The 15,240-nt window shown below is 48.9% G+C and overlaps 1 protein-coding gene across 7 annotated transcripts in view; it reads right to left on the reverse strand.

Annotated features, from left to right (window-relative positions):
• The window catches only part of SIL1 (SIL1 nucleotide exchange factor), a 98,911-nt gene that overhangs the window by 19,647 nt on the left and 64,024 nt on the right, over nt 1-15,240 (reverse strand). The gene's annotated exons all lie outside the window — the stretch shown is intronic.

Raw genomic sequence — 15,240 nt, forward strand, 5'->3', positions numbered from 1 at the left:
CAGGGCAAACAACCACGCGGCGCGAGTCCGCGCAAGAGCAGAGATGCTGACCCGGTGTCTTGGACAGGTCCCACCAGTTAATGATGGCATCCTCGCTGATAAATCACTCCTTTGGGCTGAGCTGCAAACAACACGCTGCCTCTCTCCGCTCTCTTCAACCAACTGCAACAGGGCAACGCAGCCGCTCCAGGACGAAAGGTCCTTCTGCTACACATGGTTCTCACCCCCCAGCACTAGAGCAGCCCCTATAAAACTCCTCTAGCACATTGCTGAAAATCAGCATGGTCTCCCTTGACTGGCCAAGACCCCACGGGCAACAGAAGCCTGCCCACCGGGTGGTCTTCACAAGCCCAGCAGACAACACCCTGCTGAGACGCTATCACTTTTAGTCCTTGTATTGCTTTAACAATTAGTAAGGTTGGAAGGGGTTAACGCAGCGAGCAAGCGGAGTGAGGATGGAGCGAGTGTCAGGGAGCAGACCTGAAGCCCGGCGTCCTGGAAGGCACCGCGCAGGTGTGGGTGACTACCAGCGCTCCTGCACGCAGCAAGCTGGCACGTCACCCACAACCAGTGCCCTCAAAAGCAAGGCGCCAGTGTCTTCGCCTTGGTCCCTGCCAAGCTTAACACCCATCGCGAGATCCTAGGGGGGCTCCTCCACGCACACCTCCCCGTACACCCGCTGGCCAAGGGCTTCAGGGTCCGTGGTCCAGCAGCTTTGTTGGCCTCACGTTCCTCCAGCATCAGGCCAGCCCTTTGCTTCCTCAACACTCACCAGGCAACAGCAGATTTCTCTCTATTCCGGCAGCAACTTGGAGCACAACAGTAGCAGGGATTTTTGACACGCTTTCGACCTCCAAGGTTAGAAGGTCTGAGGTGCTGACAGACTTCCTTAACCACAAATCAAGCATTTTATACTCTCCTTCGGCATTTCTGGTTGGTTTTCTCTTGCTTTAAGCAGTGGCTGAGCGTGAATGGGAAGGGCTCTGTAAGGACTACTCCCCCTCTCTTCACTATGTAAAGCTTCCCTCTTCAGAAATTTTCCGTAACTACCAAGTTTTAGCATCTTCTGAAGGAAACTGCATTCATCACAGTTCAGAAGGGACCTTTTGGCCTAATCCCCACTAGAAAAACTGCCAAACCGATCCTCCTTTCTCACAATTAACAGTGACAGAGACTTCGCCATACCGGGCAACGCGGTGCTGCTATGACAACAGGAACGGGAGACTCATTAAGGGTCTCATCGAGAGGGATAACGAGCAATCACGTCTCCGAGAGAAGGCAGTAATCAATGAGAGCTGTTGATATCACAACATTTTGCAGGACTGGGCCAGGTATTCGGTGAGCTTTGAAAGGCTGACTCGCATTGTTACAGCGCGGTCGCCGTGAGTACAACTTCTGAGGACAGGCAGATTCCTGGGGAGTAGAGATGAATATTCATGAAGGAACTCGGTTTGGGAGAGGAAATGAATCAAGTGTGACAAATGCCGCCTATTAGGAAAAAGAGGGTGGCGTCTATTTTTAGTGGAGTTAAGCAAACATTAAAGCTCACTCTCTAAGAACTCCAAATAATACCACTCCCTGGCTCTGCCTCTCCATCCCCAGATAAGAATTTAGCAGCACACTGCCACCAGCCAAAACCTGCTCGCCTGAACAGAAGTTTTCCGATTTAGCCCCCGTATGTGTTTTTTATAAAAATAAAAATTTTAATCTCTAATCTGCATAGGAAGATGTGACGGTTTCCACCAGGATTTATTTTTTTCCCCCCTTCTCCAGAATCATAAGGCTCGAAGGAACCTTTTTAAGACGGAAGAAAACGCTGCATTCAAATCTCCTAAAAGAGCACTCACGCGGAGCTGTAATCACTTCAGATGCACAGAATTATCAGGAGGAGAAAATTCATCTCACTTAGAATCAAGACCCAATTTGAAGCAGAAAGGAAGAGGCTTGGTTTGCCGCCGTGCCAAGCACTCAGACTTTTCACTGAAGTCAAAGAAGCTACAGCTGCTCTGAGCCATTGAAAATCATGCCCAGAATCTCTAGTGAAACTTGTTTGCAGAGACGGCAGGCAGCAGGCTGATAAGGATGTTGACTACTCCAAATAGGCCCACGTTATTTTATATTTTTAGAGATACTTAGCCTGCCTATTATTATTATTAAGCAGAGGTGGAGTATTTACTGCCTCCTTCTTGGAAATCTGTAAAAATGCTGCTTTTCAGCAGGCTCCTCCTGTCTTCTGGTGAGCATTAAAGACTTCCCTCCTTTTACCTTTCAGGCTTATAGAACATCCAATTAAATAAGACAACAGAGAGAATATTGCCTAATAAAAATACTACTATCCCCACAAAGCTACTTTGATCCCATAACCTAGGGTGATCCCAAGCCAACCGGAGCATTTAGGGAGGTCTTTCCATGGTTGTCCTAACAGTGAGCACTCAGAAGGCCCCTGGGCAAAGGGCCAGCACGAGCCAGGGATGAAGGACCCTCGCAGCAAACTCCCTCCAGGCTCAGTCCAGGTGCCGCTGGCTCAGCTGGTTCCTGCACGCTCCCCTGCCACGCACCAAGAGCCAACACTTCAAGTCAGATCCTTCACTTCTTACCAACCCCTCCACCTGCACCGCCACGTGGCTTCTGCCACCTCTCCTGCAGAGCTTCAAACATGGTCTTAAAAATGGCTTGCAAAGACACAGCTCTGAAATCGGACATGTCAAACGTTTATTAGCGATGCTTGTCCCCGGCACCGATCAGGCTGGGTGAAGATCAGCAGCAGGAAGACACAGTCTTTCCCAGAGCAGCCAAACCCTGGGAAATCATCTGTGACTTTGGGATCAGAGGTGGTGCCTCCCCCCGAGGTTCCCTCCCTGGCCTTTCCCCCCCCCCGATCAAGTGTCCCCATGACTCCTCCTCGGCTTTCACGCGCTCCCCTTTCGTCTAGAGAGGAAGGTGCCCACCATTAACGACGCGTGACCCGTTGCTGGGTGCACTGGGGCAACCTGCATCCCCACCGGGACAACACCCAGCACGCGGGAGCTCACCCTACATCACCTCCTCGGCGCCTCACGGTGTCGTCTGTTAGCGAAGTTGGGCCCGTCGTCCTTTAGAGAGCACAGCTCCGGCCCTCACTGCGCCGGCCCTCAGCAACTGTTGCCATGGTTATTACATTTGAGTGCCTTTCATCAAGAAGATGCTGCAACTGCCGAATTGTCTCTTGCAAGAGTTATTTAGGAATAACTAGTTAGTAAGTAGGAATAATGGGTTCAGGCTGCCCGCAGAAGCCAGCAATCCCAATTATTTTTGCTTTGATCCTGCCTTCTTTCTGGTCTCTGCCAGGTTCAGGTTTAAAGTGGGGGTTAGAGATAAGCAGAGGAGAAGGAATGCTTCTTGAAGGGAAACGTACTTGGCTCTGCCAGGAGATTAAAGGTCTCTCTTCACACAAAGCCTCTGCTTTTCAATCAATTGTAAATAGGCTATAACAAGGCACAGCGACCAGCCAGGAAACTTATATCCTCAACTTGTCGGGTTCAGGGGGAGAAATGAAATGTATTTTCCAGTTCCATCCTGTTAATTGTTAATCAAGACATTATGGGCACAGCCCCAGATCCATTCATCAGCCAAGGGGAGTAACTGATGTCCCAGTGCTCTCCTCCCGCAAGGCGCGGGCCGTGCCTGCCCCGGCAGCGGGAGCGGCTCTGCCGGCGGGCGCTTCGTGCCGAGAGGCGGCCGCGGTGCAGACCCGCTTTCAGCATCACAAAGTGAAGGAATAAAGCCCGCTCTGGAAAGCCGAGGCCTTTTTGTTTAGCTCTCATTTAAAGCTCCGTAGAGTGACTGGGTAATGATGGAGCTGGTTTCCCCCTGCAGATCAGGCCCCACGGCGCAGTCTGTTAGGCTTTTCATGACATGAACGCCTTTTTCTGCGCTGTGTTCTCTCTGGCGTGGGTTTTGGGTGGGGAGGGACATACTGCAAGACCTGAAGAACAGTGCAGCTAAAGGAGAGGCACGCGGAGCCCGCTGCGGTCTGCGCATCCACCGGCACACCAGTGTTTCCCAAATCCCAGCCCTAAGGGGGCTGCACCAGCACCCTCCACCCCCCCCGCAAAGGGATCCAAAAGAGGGAGAAAGACCCCAGCTTCATTCACTGGAATAAACCCAAGAGCAAGAAAAATGTATTGGATGTAAGCCAAGCACATCTCACACCTGGAGCTGAGCAAACACACCGTGCTCTGCCACGGAGACGCTCAGCAGTGCCGTAGCACTGGGTTTTAAAAGGCTGTCTGCCCAGTAGCAAGTGGTGGGGACACCTGAGTCCCCACCAGAGGACTCGGGCGTGGAAACGGGAGCCACCAGCCCTGCGCGAGGCCGGCTGCCCCGCGGCTGAGGTCACCTCCTGGCACCGGCGAGGCAACCCAGGGCCGGCGGAGCGCTGCGGGCACGCCACCGCACCGCTGGGCGACCACCCACGGGTGGTGAGCTCCTCCGTGCAATTAGGCTGTACTTTCCTAACAGCCACACGCTAAAGACAAAGAACTGAATTTGGATGATGTGACGCCCAGAGAGATCGCGATTCAGCCTCTCCTGAGTTACCAACAGAGACAGAAGACGACTTCACTTATTCTAACTGAAGTAGCTGGATTTAAAGAAATTAAATTTGTCAGTTCATTAGCGTGTAACATAAGAATGAAAAATGCATTTCTAATTCCTGATCCGCTAATCCACAATCCGCTGATCTGCAATCCCCAGAGTCCCCAGGGAAAGAAAAGAAAATCCACAGCAGCCCTACACTATTTCTCCAAGATTCCCCAGCTAGGTCCTGCAGAAAGAGCTCACACTATGGAGCTTTCCTCCCTTTACAAAATACACCTCAGCAAAATTTGCTGCCATGCTAGGGGGTATCAGGGATAATAAAAATCAAATTGCACTTGTCAGAATCGGTGAACAATGGATGTTTTCTGAGGTGCCTGGCAGTGATGCTTCACACGTTTGCTCAGCTCCCCATTGATCTGCAGTATCAGCTCATTTGCAGCAGCTCTCCCACTCGTTAGGACAATTAGCACATTCTTAACTTGGAAGTGCTGCTACTGCACTGCAGGAAGGGGTGTTGAAAAGTCTGCCCTGGCTGGACCCCGGAGATATGTCTCTCTGTTCCTTCTTCCCAGCTGATGTGCACCCATGGACGCTGCTCCTCATCCCTTTGGCCCCAGGAAGGTGGGCTCAACGTACCCCTGCTCTCGGGGCATGGCGAGGGTGCAGGGAGTGCAGACCTGCCACGCACACTCACAGTCACGGGCCTCTCGGCCACTCTGCACACCTGAAACCACAGTCTCCATAGGCAACATCCACTTTCGACACCAAATCCTTCTTTAAATTATTTTAGACCCCTCTGCCACATGCAGTTAGCTTAAGGTGGAGGTATCCACAATCCTCTCTTTGGCAAGAGGGCCCCACGTCAGCACAATCCGGTGCGCAGAGGCAAGATCAGCAGTGAGCACTGAGCCGTGGGGTGGGAAATTGGGCCACCTCCTGGCGCTGCCGCCCGTCCACTAAACCACCCCCTTTCTATCCTCTCCAGACAGACGTGCTGACATAACTCCGTAACTGACCCGGTTTTGCTTTTGCAAAGCAGCTTTGCCTTTACGCGCCGCTTCTCCTCAGCTCCACACTTGTTGAGAACTTGCTGTCCATGCAAGCACGGTCGTGGTCTGAGCTGGAAGGGGCCAGTTTGCATGGGGGAGGACTTGCTCCCAAAACATGATGGAGAGACCTCCTTTCTACGTCTTTTCTTTCTCCTTTCCAGCAGGTATGTTCAAAATGCTGTAAAGGTCTGTGGTTACAGACTCCAGAAAAAAAACACTAATGCCAAAGCCAGTGCAGATAACGCCACCTGGTATTTCTCCACTACTCCCTTTTGAGGGGCAGATCCACCCTCCAACATCTCACAGGCAAGGATGTGAAACTGCAGCCCCAGAGGAAACTGCTCACCTTGCACACGGAGCTGGAGCCCAGAGCCTGAACTTGCTGCGCCCCCCACGCCGCTCCCACACCTCCACGTTCCCGTTCCCAAGTTTTTTGGAGCATGCCTCAAAACACTCCCCTCCTCCCAGCTCTGCTCTCCACCGCAGCAGTCACGCGAGAGCCATCGCGCGCAGCTGTGGGAAGCTCGAGGCCAGAAATAGCAGCTCATTACTAAAGCACGTCATCACACGCCAAGGACCCCGATACGCCCTCCGATCCCCTCCCCGTCACCCCGCTTTCACCGCTCCACCAGCCAGTCCTCCCCGTGCCCCCCTCCAGCCACAGGTCCCACCCAGAAGGGGACAACCCAGGGCTGACTCTACCAAGTAGCATCAGTATTTCTCCTGCTGAGCTCCTCAGCCTGCGCTCCTGGAGAGTCACACCAGCTGAACCGATCTCCAGACACTGATGGGGTAGGACCAAGCCCTGACTCCATTCCACTCTCGAAGGTTTCAGTTAATCATAAAGCCAATTCCATTTTGGGCTCCATCTGTCTTTGTTCCTTCAGGGACTAATAATGCCTCACTGTGTGTTTTCACACACTAGCTAACTGAAATTAAGACAGATTTCAATACAAAGTGCCTGAGAAGAAAATGCATTTTTTAAAAAGAAAATTTCAGACTTGTTACCGTTCTCAGCTTGGAAAAAGATCTTGTTAAGTAAAAGCAGCGGGGTATTAATTTGGAAAACAACTCAGGTGAGTTCCTGCTCATTGCAAGATATGCAAACACACTAAAATTGTATTTATGGGCTTTTATGACAGAGTATGTATGGAAATGTAACACAATCTGCTTCCAAAGGGAGGTGAGGAACACGCAGAGGAAGATCAGAAAACGCTCATGTGTGCAGCCGCCGCCGAAAGGGATTCTGGCGGCAGACACGCCGCTGCACCAGGCATGGACCAGAATCCAGAAACCCTTTTCAACCCTCTCTGTTGCACTGACAGAAATAGATAAAAACAACAAGAACCCTTGTGGTTCATCACGTATGGCAGGTTTTAGCTGCCTGAGGCTTAAGGAAACCTCATTTGCATGGTACTGTACCTTTACCACCCCGGACTTTTTGTTCCTACCTCCGCAAAATCCAGCCACAGGGGCTTTCCGATCAGCCAGGCCTGCACGTCTGCTTTAATAAGGCAATTCCTATGTTGATCTGGTGGTTTATACAGAGCAACAGCCCTAATTATTGATCTAAGCAGATGGAGCTAAGGATTAACGACCTGTCCCTTGAAACAGCCACCACAGGGCTGTGCCCATCGCCTCCCGGCTGCCTGTCCGGCAGCACCAGCGCACTCGCCCCTCACTCCCACAGAGGTGCGGTCCCACTCGGGTGATAGCCGAGACCGACGCAGGCAGGGATGCTCGAAGCACAGCCCGGCTCCAGGATGACTAACGGAAGGGAACAGGTTCTGCTGGGCAACAGGAGAGAATAGCTGAGCGTCATGAACGTGGAGAGAAGCAGCGTGACAGGACATTTAGCCTGACCCACATATCACCTGGGCTTCGGCTAACGCCATCTGACTGCGGGAAGAGTCCTTTCTCTTTCCCATCCTTTATTTACAGGGCATTCAGAAAAAGAAAGAGAGGCAGTCTGGAAAGGATGGTTGCAAGAAATTATACCATGCAGTCCACGTTAAATACATAAGAGACAAAACCAGAGAGAATCTGTGAGAATTGAAGTGTGCTGGAGGGACAGCTAGACACTTCTGATGGAAGCGAAGACACCATCCTTTGATGGTTGCCTTCTGGAACTGGCTGCAGTACCTTGGAAACTCATTAAATGCAGCAGAAAGGACAAGTGACGTACATCTATTGATGCTCTAAGCAGCAAATTAGTTTTCAAATCTATTCAGGGCTCGTGCAGTGGTGTCAAGGGGCTAAGACTCAGTGGGAAGCGGCTGCAATAGTGTTTCTCCGACTCGTGGGATGAGTCCAAGCCGCCCCGCGGGGAAGGAGCTGCCCACCGGTCCAGCTCCCCGGAGACACAGCCAGCTGCCCTGGCTGGCAGGGCTCAGAGGGCCACGTGGCTTCCCAGACAGACAAGCCAGTGAGTCATCCCCTTCCAAAACATGCCAGGCAGCTCCAAGGGCCTCTGATGGACATCTCCTTTTAAGCAGAAATAGGATCATCTTAAATAAAGAGAAATCAAAATCCAGCTCACAAGCAGACGCAGAATGTCAGCACCTGAGGGAGAAGCAAGTAGTCAACAGCAATGATGAGCTGCTTCAGAAAGAGATAATTTCCAGTAAGCTGTTGTTTTCTATCTCTGCAGAACATGGCCCTGTTCAAACACCTGAAGAGCCTTGAAGGGGCTGAGGTTGGCAGCAAGCCGGTGGAAGACCTGAGGAACTTTCTTCACGGATGAATAATCAACTGTTTCAATTAATCTTAAAGCACATGAATAGACAGATGAGGAAAAACATATCAAAACGCTGTATCGGGAGAACAGGTAGGCTGGAAGATGCCAACATGGGAACAAGATCCCTTGCTGGGACTCGACCCCTCTTCAGTCAGGACAGGCAAGGGCCACTCTTAGATGCCACAAAAACCGGCGGCTGCTGGCTTATGTTATTTTGCCTCCCCCGCAAGCTCTGGGTACAGCAGCTCTGCCTGCCTCTCCTCAGCACAAGGGGAAGAGGTGGGGAGCAACAGAGGGCCGGTGAGTAAATGTGGCTAAATCCAGAAGACAGCCCACGAGAGCCAAGGGCAGCTCCCAAGACCTCTCCGAAAGTCCGATTCTGCCACTGCCGTTCAGACCACAAACCTGGCTGGGGCTGCCTCTGCACGCTCGTTGCATACAGCCTGTCAGCAATTAAATCCAACAAAAGCCGCAATCAGGAAAGGGGTAGGAGGGTGCACACAGCAGGACCTACAAAGGAGGAGATGGGATCTGGATCCTCCTATACAAGCTCAGACAATAGCTGTAATCGTAATCGCTGGGTCAGTTCTGTCCACCCCAAACCCTGCTGGGAGCAGGTATGTAATTGAGGCTGGATCCTGCATTTCCTGCTCTCATTGTTCATCTTCCTCCCATTCTTCGCTTCTTTGTTCTATTCAATGCACTTTTTCAACCTCCCTTCTGAAACACATTAACAACGGGCTGCTACAGCCTCCCGTACGCCGTGATTAAAGAGTAGACGCAGATGCCTCTCCTTTGTGAAGCGTTTTGCACCTATTACTTGGAGGGAATGTGGAGAACACGCGACATGGGAAAGTCACAGCAGGTCAGGAAAATAATGTAGGTGGTTAGGCAGGAAAATCTTTGAAGCTTGTGAAGCCATTAGACAAGTGCACAGGCTGCAATAGAAAGGATAAACAGAGAACATGGATGATGAATAAATAGTGGCTGAAGAGACAGAGGAATACATGTTGTGTCCGGTGATGAAACCAGGTCTAACAGAGACAAAACCAGGTCTAACAGAGACAAACAGCAAGTTGGGGCTGGGTTTTTTTTTGCAGAAAGTGATTAGGTAACCAGTCCAAATGCATATTTTAAATGGAAACCACCACAATAACTCAAATGCTTTAGCGGAGAGCATTTACTAAATGAGAAGGGACAGAAACAATGTGTTTTATATAATGCATGACCTGGCTGCGACGAGGTTTTCCTGCGGGTTGTGTCACCAACCTCCCTGCTAAAGGAGAGGGTGCTGCACACTCACCTCTGGGTAAAGGGCACGCGAGGAAGAGACCGCCTGCAGCGCCAAGGCTGGTAACAGAAACTGTACCTGGTGCTGAGGGGGAACCGTGCTGGCTCACTCGCTGCCGAAGTGCGATGCGAGGCCAAACACTCCCATTTCAGCAATCCGCACCCTCACTGCTTAACCTCTTTGTCCTCCTCTCTCGCACCACCAGCCCAACCCAGACCCCCTGCGTGGGGTAACTCACTCCAGAATTCCCACATTTTACAGAAGTGACAACATCCTCAGCCTAAAGCCAGTCCCACAGGTGAGGCTAGGGTGTCCATCCCACCTTGCCAACTCTCCAGCAGTTGCGGGGAACCTGGGGAAAATATACCTGGCAGGGGACAAGCACCCAACCCTCTGCTGTCGCACTCTGTCAGCCTCCAGACACCAGCATTTCAACTACCAAAGCATTTATGAAAACAAAAAGAGGAACAAACTCAGATTCTAGATTTTTCTCACAGGGTCTGCTCTCCCTGTCTTCCTGAGAGCACAAGGATGGCAGTTTACTATTTAATTCTTAATTACACTTTCTTGTTAGATTTCAGACGCTGAAAAATGTTTAGGGATTTATTCTTCTGTGTAATTAACCATAACGATGAAACACAGTGTTATACCGCACTGCAGTCTTTGTTAAGGTTATTCATAATGGGGAAAGGCTAAATAGGTTGAGTTCATTATTGTTACAAAAAAAAAAAAAAATAGGTGACCCAATCAAATTAATTTGAAATTAAGTGCAGTGAGGCTGATAACTCCACACAAGTCAGGAGTTCAAATAAAAATAGAAGAGACAATCTATAAAGCAATAAATTACGAACGGGCAGGGCGTCAAGCTGGAATTGCTGCAACTGGGAGGTGGCAAGCACACAGCATTGGCAAACAGGGCCACTGAAAAAAAAACAGTGGAAATGGATAAGGAGATGGGCAAAGATTGTAGAATGTAAAAGGAGAAGCTGGAGGAGGGAGGGACGAACATGAAGATGGATTTGAAATAAATGGGTAGGGACAGTGCTTGTTAAGCTAACTAGATTTATTTCTCTGACCAGAAATTGTTATGTCCTTACAAGACAGCATCGAAGCAAGGTCTTTAATTTTACTTTTCCCGGGTTTATTGCTCGGGCCTTAATGTTATTTAACAGCACTGAGCATCAACCAGTTTCATTGCGAAGCTGGACTTAATTCAAAATCATTAAATCTGGTGGAAGCTTTTTCCCTCTTGACAAAGACATCCTGAAGAAGCTGGAGCTTCTCTGACGAAACATGGAAGTCGTGCCCCCTAGGAGAACAGACATCCCCAAAATACTGATGGATAGAGCAGTGATGGGGAGACAGCATTCCCCCCCATCCCTCCTCCCAAAGAAAAGAAGATGAGAAAGCAGGAACAAAAGCAGCTGGACACCAGGATGCTGAGCACTGCTCGGACACCCCAGCACAGCACTGCGCAGGGAGGCTGCAGTGCCCATCGCTCTGGGCTCTCCTTTTAGGCTTATCTTGAAAAGCAGATACATGATTTATGCCTCTCTCTGCTTTGCCAGGGTGGGGCAAGCTCTAAACAAGCTGCAGAGCTGGGTAACATGAATGATGGTGATTGGGATGTCCATGGTGCACGTCGTCAAGGGGTTTAACCTCATGAGAAACCCTGGCGCGAGCCATCTCTAGGAAACTCTTGAGTGCTGCTACAAGACGATGCTTGAGTTACTACCTCTGGTGAGTTTACTCCCAAGTCTTTACCAAGTCCTGTAACATTTGTGTTATCACTCAGGGCCAAAAGAGGGAACAGCGAGATCCCAGTAGTGCTGGGCTTGCTGGGACATGCGCCAAACACAGCCTCAGGCCATCAGTTGGAAATCCCGTCCCCGGCTACTCCGTTTAAACAGGGCACAAGTGACTTTCCTCCTGGCTCCCCAACTTTGGCCACGCTGAAAACCTCACTTTTTGCACTTTCTGCCCTCTCCCCATGAAATACAAACTGCTTCTCTTTGCCTTGAAGGCCCCACAGCTTGGCTTCTCTCTGTCCTCACCTCTAATTCACCCCTAAGTGCATGGGGAGCATTTGGGATACAGCTTCAAGAATGCATTCAACAAATTACTATTCCCCTTCTAAACGGATTACAAAAGTCTTTTTATTACAAAATATTAAAATGTTCAAATTACTGGTGTGGAAAAACATTTCCTGGAGGTAAAATTTTTTTAAAATTGAGGTTTTAATCACAAGCATAATCCTTTCTGGCTAACATTTCCAGTTTTTTGAAACATCTAGATACAAATTGCGCAGAGGCCTGGCTGTGTTGTGAACAAAGGAAGATGCTGCCTGTAAATAGCTTAGAGGACATCAGAAGACACTTTTCTCATCAGCAGTCTTTTTTAGCTTAATATAGCTCCTCTTTGCATAAAACATTGACATTTTTGCAAAGTTTGGACCCAATGGTGCGAATGCTGATTGTCATCCGAAGATACTAGAGTGTACCTTCAAAAATATGCAAGAACCTTTTACAGACAGTAGTTTTACTTGCCTCCAAAATGCTGTATCTTAATATTTCATACTTATATATATTTAAATGTTAGCACCACCAGATAAATGCTAACATGCTTTTATGCTAATGCAATCACGGAAAATCCAGATAATGTTGTGTATTGGCATATACTGTTAGTGAATTATGGATACCTAAATGTACAATCCCACATGCCTAGCAATTATTTTTGTTAGTGCATTTAACTTTTATTTGCAATCAGAGCACTTGAGGATTGTTCAAATGAAGTTTACTTTTGCAAACGGCTGAATGGAAAACATTTTGTTAAAGGTTTAAAAACAGTAAGACTGTGATGAGGTTTTAGAGTTGCAATAAGGGCACCACTCAGAAAACGCTACCAGATGGAACGATGTTTGATTTGGTCACAGACTCAGCGATTAAAACCCAAATGCCTAAAATGAAGGACATACAAGACATGAAAATCTTGATTTTTTTCCACATCGAGTCACCATCTTCCATGGCAGAGGCTCACAGATAGCGGCAGACAGATGGTGGGAGGACAGCGTGTGAGCAGGCAGCACCCATGCAGGTAGGCCCTGGGACCTTTTGCCCTGAGGACCAAATTCTGCTGTGCTAAGGCTGCTTTTCAAGTCCAGTTTAAGGCAAATAAATAGGAACGGTATCAAGAGGGAGAAATCCTGAGCTGCCCCTGCTGTGCCTTCTCCTCCTCCTCTTTCTCCTCCTGCTGCCCTTGCTGATCCAACGGCTTGGCCAGCCACCTGGTCCACTGGCTCAAGATGCTGATCCAACTGAAAACCCTTTTATCCCAAATCAGTTTCCAGCACAGCCAGACCTCTGAGCCAGGTCTCAGCCAGACTGCGTGAAGGCAAAACCTAGGTGATGCAGCTGGTTGCTCCATCCCTTACCTGCTTCACTACTTGATCAGAGTTAAGGACAACACAAATCTAGAAAAGACCTGGATATTTTTAAGTGTCTAAAAGTTCTGGATATGACCCAAGCACATCTAAGACTGCTCAGTGTCCAGTGGTTTTCTCCTGCATAAAACAACTTGCCTACAGACAACGCCAAACTTCCTCTTCCAGATTCAGCTACGCCAGGACTTAGTGACCTCCCAGGCTGAGCTGAGGAGCTGCTATGATCATGCCCTGATTTTCCTCTGGGAAGATCTGCCTGGCTTGAAAACACTGGCCTGAACCAACCGACCTGGGATGTGGCCACAGACTCATTTGGTGAGCTGCAGGCCATCGCCTCTTGCCCAGGAACAGCTCAGCATCCAGCGTGGGATCTGATACCCGCCCCAGGCACACGAGCGCAGATCAGATCATGCCCCCACCGCCCAGTGAGCTGTGGCACCTCTGGGCATTTACTGGAAAGTCCTGCCACCTAACCGAGGCCCCTAGGAACAACCATGAGAGAAGGAAATAAACAACCCCTCAGAAAAAACAAAAGACATCAGAAAATGCTTAGTGTCAAGTACTTGAAATGCCCGCAGCAGTTTAAACGGAGCATGGAATAAGCTGAGAAAATGTATGAACAAACAAATTAAGCAGATAGCACAAAGCAGATGAGTTAGCATGTAGGTGTCTACTGAGAAAGCTTAAGCACAGCAAGGGGAAAAAAAGCAAACCCAAAAACCAGGCATAATATTCCTCACATTTTGGAACTGAGCTCTCAGACAATACATCATCCCAACCACTCAAAATTACCGTCAGTCAGAATGTCCTTTAAAGAAAAAGGGTCTAAAAGTTTCCAAAGCAGCATTTTAATATTGTCATATTAGAAAAGATATTGTTTCTGTCTGACATTAATTGCAAAAGGCATTTTCAATTAATTGTGGAATACTATATAAAACCATTAGTTTCATGGCTACTGATACATGCTCGTATCACGAGACAATTAATTTCTTGAGTCTTGATCATGTCACGTTAGCTAAATCAGGAAAGAAGTGATTTAACAGCCCTTGTCATTTCACAAGTTACCTGCAAATGTTTCCAGAGCCTCTACATGATTTTCTCTTTATGAGACATATCATTAAGAGTCTATGTGATAGTAAAGAACCTAAGAAAACAATTACAGTATTGCTTCAAACATTATGATATGCCAGAATATGAAGAGCGGGTCTGTGTTTACCGATGCGAAAGAGTATGTCTTCTTGTGATCAGTAAGTCAAACACTGTTTCAAAATATAAGCTGGATCCTTTCCTGGTGTAAATCTGGGTACCTGCTGCTGTCCATGAGGTCATGTTACTTCACACATGCTGAGAATGAAGTCCATCGTATACAAGATTGCAGAAGAAATGCAGATTTGCAGACCACATATTAGACTAAGTGATAAATAATTTATAAGGGTGGAGAAGGTGACTGTATTTTTAGGCATAGAAACATGCAGATATAGCTGTCCTGACTTTCAACCTCCACTCTGCACTTCTGACCTTGAAGTTAGGGTCCATCCAACCCATTTCTGAAGCCTCTGCACCTCTGAATGCGCAACACACACACCCCACAAAGCCCCAAACCCCATAAAATCAAAAGACTACCAATAAAACCCATTGAGCCCACAGGCAGCACTACATGCTACAACCTAGCACAAGGCCAGCTGGGCTTCTTCGGGCAACAGCCACCTTCCAATGAACCACAAACATCCTTCAGACCAGTCTCTTCTTGATTCAGCCTGCTGACCCCATTCCCAACCCCGTGCCTAATCAACACCCCTTTTGTGCCAGAGGCATGTGTCCGTGGGGCTAAAAACCCCCCTCCAAAGACTGGAGGAGTTGCTATATTTCTGAAATCAGCATTTCTCAATCCTAAAGTGGCCTAGAGAAAGGATTAAGGAGAAAGGTGCCTCTTAGGGCACTTGTAACCACACCAGCCTCCAGACCTTCCCCCAGGGAGGGCTGCCAAGGGGAGAGGAGGGGAGGCAAAATCATTCCCCTCAGACTTTGTAAAAACAAGGAGCCCAGGGAAACCAAGAAACAATCATAGCATCCACATCAAATTACTTCGGGCTAAGTCTAACGAGCAGGATGAGGATGTGCTGAGAAGACCAGGGTAAGTGGTGCT

The sequence above is a fragment of the Tyto alba genome, unplaced genomic scaffold (genome assembly GCF_018691265.1).
Source record: "Tyto alba isolate M040663 unplaced genomic scaffold, T.alba_DEE_v4.0 Super-Scaffold_17, whole genome shotgun sequence".
NCBI lineage: Eukaryota > Metazoa > Chordata > Aves > Strigiformes > Tytonidae > Tyto > Tyto alba.